Source organism: Parasteatoda tepidariorum, chromosome 8 (genome assembly GCF_043381705.1).
Source record: "Parasteatoda tepidariorum isolate YZ-2023 chromosome 8, CAS_Ptep_4.0, whole genome shotgun sequence".
Classification (NCBI taxonomy): Eukaryota; Metazoa; Arthropoda; class Arachnida; order Araneae; family Theridiidae; genus Parasteatoda; species Parasteatoda tepidariorum.
In genome coordinates, this window is record NC_092211.1 from 15,821,460 (window position 1) to 15,827,459 (window position 6,000).

Consider the following 6,000-nt stretch of genomic DNA (forward strand, 5'->3'; position numbering starts at 1 on the left):
AACCAAAAAATTAAAATAAAAAAATCTGAATAAAAAAATTAAATAACCAATGCAACGAAATTTTTGTAGCATCTTTGTAAAAAATTTTCGATTAGTTTAAAGAAAAATGTGTGGCCTATCATGCTGGACTGATAAAAATAAAAATTTTAAAAAATAAGATCAAATGGAATATGATCAACTTTACCGCTTTTTTTGGCTCTATGGGAACACCAAAAAGCTCGGTAATTTTTACCGAAGAGCTTTAGTAGTTATTCTGTTTAAATTAGCAATGAAATATGGTTTTAAAATATGTAATAAAATTTGGCGATTGTGGTAAAATTTGGTAGTTTTATCATGATATTTTTGAGCATAGCATAAAAACAATTTATTCGGTTAAATTTACTTTTCAGTTTTGTACTTTTATTAAATGTGTAATAATAAGAGCTATAATTTTGAAAACAAGAAATTCCTGTTTACCGATACGGAAAAATGATCATGCCGTATAGAAGCGAATGCATTCTATGTTTTACTTTCAATTTTTATCATAAATAATCAATATAATGATGATTGTGAGAAATAAAATTAGCTTTTAATCAGGCTTGGGAATTCTTGCAAAATTTAAATCCAATTTTTTTTTTTGAATTTATTGTTTTTAAAAAAAATATTGGTAGTTTTAAAAAAAATAAATTATTATTTTTTAATTTTAAATGTAAGCTGTTAAATGTATTATTTTTAACCAGATAAAAATAAATATTCATTTATATTTTATATATTCTTTTTTTGGCATAAATTATTTTTTAATAAACATAGTCTGACTAACTTTTACTTAACTTTCAACTTTCTGGCGTAAATTATACATTTTTCAATATAATTAGTTCCTAATAATCAATGCCTTACTGCCTTGCATGAGATACTAACTCATAGTAAGAAACTATATTCCTTATTGTGAAATCATATCCTTTTGCTGCTATTGCAAATTTTGTGATGCTATTAGGGATTTTATTAGGGACTTGTTACAAATGAGAATTTTGCTATTGAAGCTTCAAATAATCTTGAGAAAAAAACAATTATAATTATTACTGTTTATTTATTAGAATACAATTGCGATATTCATATGTTTATTAGATATAATAATAATGAAAATCATAATAATTTTTATACTTCAGCCGTCATTTTAAAAATAGCGTCTCATATACCAAAAAACAAACTCATATTTCAACAATTGACAACACTACATTACTACATCCAACTTCATCGAGTTAATGAAATTATATGCAAAATCTTTGAAAGATTTTAGTAAAGTTTCTAAAAATACACTTCAAGGGCAGTCTTTAGGAAACACCCGGTATAACGTGCAAAGATCGTTTTTAAAATCAAAATAAATAACACTAGAATAATCTGGTGTTATACTAGAATAGGGAGTTACTTTTTCTGAGAAAAGTGTGCCGATGTAAATCTACAATTTGCATTTTTAGAAAGGTAATTTTGTATTAAAAATTTGCCTGCTTTAAGCTTTTTGAAAAATATCATTGCTTTTACATAATCTATTTACTCTGAAAGGAGATAAAAGCTTTATCTAAATCGATTAATTTTGGTTTCAATAAATATAAGAATTACTTTAAGAAAATCTAATGAATAACAAATGTAATTGTGAAATTATCAATCAAAAATTATTAGCCGCTTTATTTAATGGATTTAGATTTTGGGGAAAGAAATTCGTAATAGTTCTAAGAGATATCTTTCCCAATTCATAAAATAGAATTCACAAATTATTTGGAAGTCATTATGATGTAGATTGATGATCTTACATCAAAAGAATAAACAAAAAACGAGACAACGAAAATCAGATATTTAACCAAAAATCCAAGATAAAAAAGGGCGAAGGTTTCTGGTTTTGTTTTCCAAACAAAATACAAAAAATACTTATTATTTTATTTTAAGAAATTTAGGTTTGTTTATGTTTGTAAAACATATTTTATTTTATCACCTGTCTTAATTATCTTATCTATATTCACTGTGCCACTTTGGGATTTTTAACCCAACTCACAAGACAACGGAACTCTTTTTGAGCTAAACAAACCAGTATTTGCGCTACAAGGAGAAATAAAAAAGTATACAACACAAGACAATGTTTATCCGTCGTCTAGGAAGCCATTATAAAGGACCATGTATACTAAAAATCGGATCATTTCATAATTATTACAATTATAACAGCAATTGTTTGTTTTTTAAGTCCATATTGAATGGAATGTGCAGAATTGAAGAAAATCGACAAAACAATGTGATAGAAATTGAAGCCGACTTACTTAAAAGAATTGAAAGATAAATTAAGATTTTATCCGAACAGTTTTATATTTTATTTTATAACCGACGTTGAGCAGTCGACGCATTTATGAGTTGGCAGCTACCAGTATTCAGCCTCCGTAGTCTTGTTATTTCGAACCCAATCCAGAAGACAAGGGAACTCCTGGATTTGGGAGAAATTTGCCTTCGTGAAGGATTTTTTGATTAAACTAACTCACATATGCCTTACATGAAGAGAAAAGTCTCAAACGGTTAGCCTGACGGCAAGGAGACTCTAACCCATGATCCGTCTACCACTGAGGATATTTTTACGTCAGTACTGTGACGAATACGAGCCATCGCTGGAATTCGAACCTAGGACACCTCATTGGGAGGAGCGTTCTCTATACTAACAGTTAACTAAACCTGTCATTAATTAAACCTGCCCATTAAACCAGTTTTTCAAATTTAGTGCTTTATTTTTCGCTTACATGATATCATATCGAATATACGGTATTCTGTTGTGACCACTCTTAATATATATTTTAGGAATCCTCGTCAAAAATGAAGTCCTTAAAGTATGCACATAAAATTTAAACGAGAAAAAGGCGAAAAAATTGTCGAAATATGTAAATCCATGCACTTTAAGGAGAAACTAAAATATCAAAATCAGTTTGATTGCCTAAGGAAAAATGGAGGATTTTTTGATGATCCCTTTCAACAGCTCTGTTTCCTCTGGCAGTCAGACAAGTTTTTTAAGTTTTCTATCCGATACTCTTTAGTAATAATGGTGTAATAATAATAATAGTCTTAATAGTGGATAAGATTCTTGTATTTTCCTAGATTGAATTACAATGTAAGAACTCTAATGTGAAAAGTTTTGTTTTTCAATTTTTATCAAGTATTCTAAAAAATATATAGTGAAAGCGCTCATTACAGAACACCTTGCATTTTTACAGAAAACATTTCAATAAATGAGCCACTTGGCTTGCATTTATTAGAAGTATGATAAATTTCGAACTTTATTTAACTTGACTCTTATTTTATCTACATATAACTATAACTCATTGATTAACACAAAAAGAAAGAGCAAGAAAATAATGTAATAATTGCAGCACAAATTATTTAAGTATAGTTTGACTATGTAAAGGACTCCCCTTCGTCTGGAGTGGTGGTGGTTACTATGGTTACGAGGTTTAATTATTTCAAGTAGGGCGTTGAGCATTACTTAAGACAAGTTTTGACTCGGGTTGAGAGAAAGGGAATCAGGGAAGAAAGAAGCTCCCCTCTTTGAAGTGTGCTATTTCTTATTTGCATAACAGCAAACGGTCTTAAACTTCGTGGGGAGGGGAGTTCTTTCTATATATAAACCATACTCTTCCTTTTTAAAAATTCTTCTTACTTCTAAAAATTTTAAACGTGAATAAAAACGGCTATTTTTTACAATAATTTCGTTCAAATTTTTTTAATCTCTAATATGGTGCTAAATTAAACCTGATTATCGTTCTTAAAATTATGTACACAATGCTACGTTTCAACTGGAGCGATGATATGTTTAAGTTTAACACTTATTATATTACAACAAATTTGAACCATATTATGGTTTAACGATCATCCAATTTCTCTGAATCCGTAGATTTATTTTAAAAATTATTTTTATTTTATTACCTAGTCGGTTGAATACTTTGCTCTCTTACCTTTCCCATTACCATCGTAATTATAGTATAATAAGGAAAAACTGGAATTGAATTAAAGAGATTTTGCACAGCATTTGTCTCACGTTAACCATAACTTCAACTTTAATTTTACCTTTTAGTGATACTGCGTTTTGTTGGGATATTTTCCAAAAACCGCTGTGTAGCTCAAATAACTTCACAACGTTTTGCAGAATTTCTATCTCACGCACTGTTTATTTTTATTTATTTATTTATTTTTATTTTTTATTTTTTTGAGCACTAGGTGAATTTAATTCTCCGAGTTTTAACAGTAAAATTCAAGTAAACAGCAATTTAAATTCTTACATAATTCCAAAAAAGGGAAATTTTTTTTAAAAAATGAAACGCAATAATAGATTAATTTTACCAATAAAATTTTATTTATAGATTTTATACATTTCTTTATAGATTTATTATTAGATTTCTTCATTTTATAGAATTTTTATTCATTGATTGAAATTTTAGTAGTGAAATTTAATTACATTATAATTTAATATTGGAGTTCAAATATTTTATTAGAATTAAATAAATTACAGTCTTACATGAATGAAATTAAATTTAATTAGTTTTCAAAAAATTGTCGCTCTATTCAGAAGTAGTTTTCGTGTAACTTAAAAAAAAAAAAAAATGATTAATAATAAAAGAAAATACTTTAATGTATTTCTTTTTTTTAAATTATTAAAACCAATTCAAAACGAATACGTGTATTATGTAATATAATATGTTTCAAAATACTTATGCTTCGAAAATATTTATTGAAAAATAAATATTTTGAAGTAGTTTTTACGCAACTTAACAGTACGAAATACTATAAATTTTAATGTATTTCTTTGTTTAAAACAATTAAAATTACCTCAAAATAAATATTTGTTAATTTTTATGCTTATTTTATTTAGAGATGGTAAATTGTGAAACGGCATGTATGTAAGATACAAGTGAAAAAGCAGCAGTTTCATAAAAATAAGTCGCAATTGATTTTAGTCCTGCTAGTGCCATCTAGTGAGCAACTGGAAAACTGTTTGATTATTTACTTGTTTTGGGAGAGATAAAAAAATTATCATTTACGTAGTTGCTAAATTTTAAATTTGAAGCTATAGTCCAGAAAAAAAATTCTATTTTTATAGATTTAAATATTTTAGAGAAAAGTGAAAAATACCTGAAATTTTGTGTTTAGTATTTCTTTGTTACATGTTTCTTTAATAGGTATGAAAGTTTCTCATAAAAATGTATATTTTATATTTCGGCTAAAAAAGAGGAGAAAAAAAATTATAAACTATGTTTTTACATTTTCTTTTGATTAAAAATTTTTGTAATCAAAAGAAGATTGGAAAGAAGGTTTTAAAGAAAGAAAAAACTGAACACTTTATGATTAAAATACACATTTTCGAAATTTCTGTAGTAACGAAACTTTCAAAATTATGTTTGAACAAAACCAAATAAACTAAACCAATTTTGGTTATTTATCTCTTTTTAAATTGGTTATTAATTTCATTTGATACTTATTTCCTTTAAATGCCAATGCAAGTGGTAAATGTTATAAATTATCTATCATTAGTTTTTTTTTATTTTCACTTTATTTTCTAATTAGTTCTTTTTCTTTTTTTATAAGTGGAAGGAAAGGTCACAAAATGGTAAAAAATTTAAATAAAAATTTAGTTGACAAAAATTTACACAAATTTTAATTAAACTGAACTTAAATATTGTATCTATTTCTTCCATTTTATCATCCAGTTAATATATGAAACAAATATTGATACTCGTAGTAAATCTTATAAATTTCGCTTTAACTTTAGATTTTGTATCAATCATTTTTATAACGTTACAAAAATAACAAAAATCTTCTTATGCTTAAAAAATTTTGAAGATTTAAACTGATAAGAAACAATTTAAAAAATATTAAATAAAAACAAATAAAATTATTAATGCTATTTTATAACTATTTCTCTCAATTATTAATTATCTTCAAAGAAATTAAAACAGCCTAACCAATGGTTAAATGATTTAAAATCGAAGGAGAGATAAA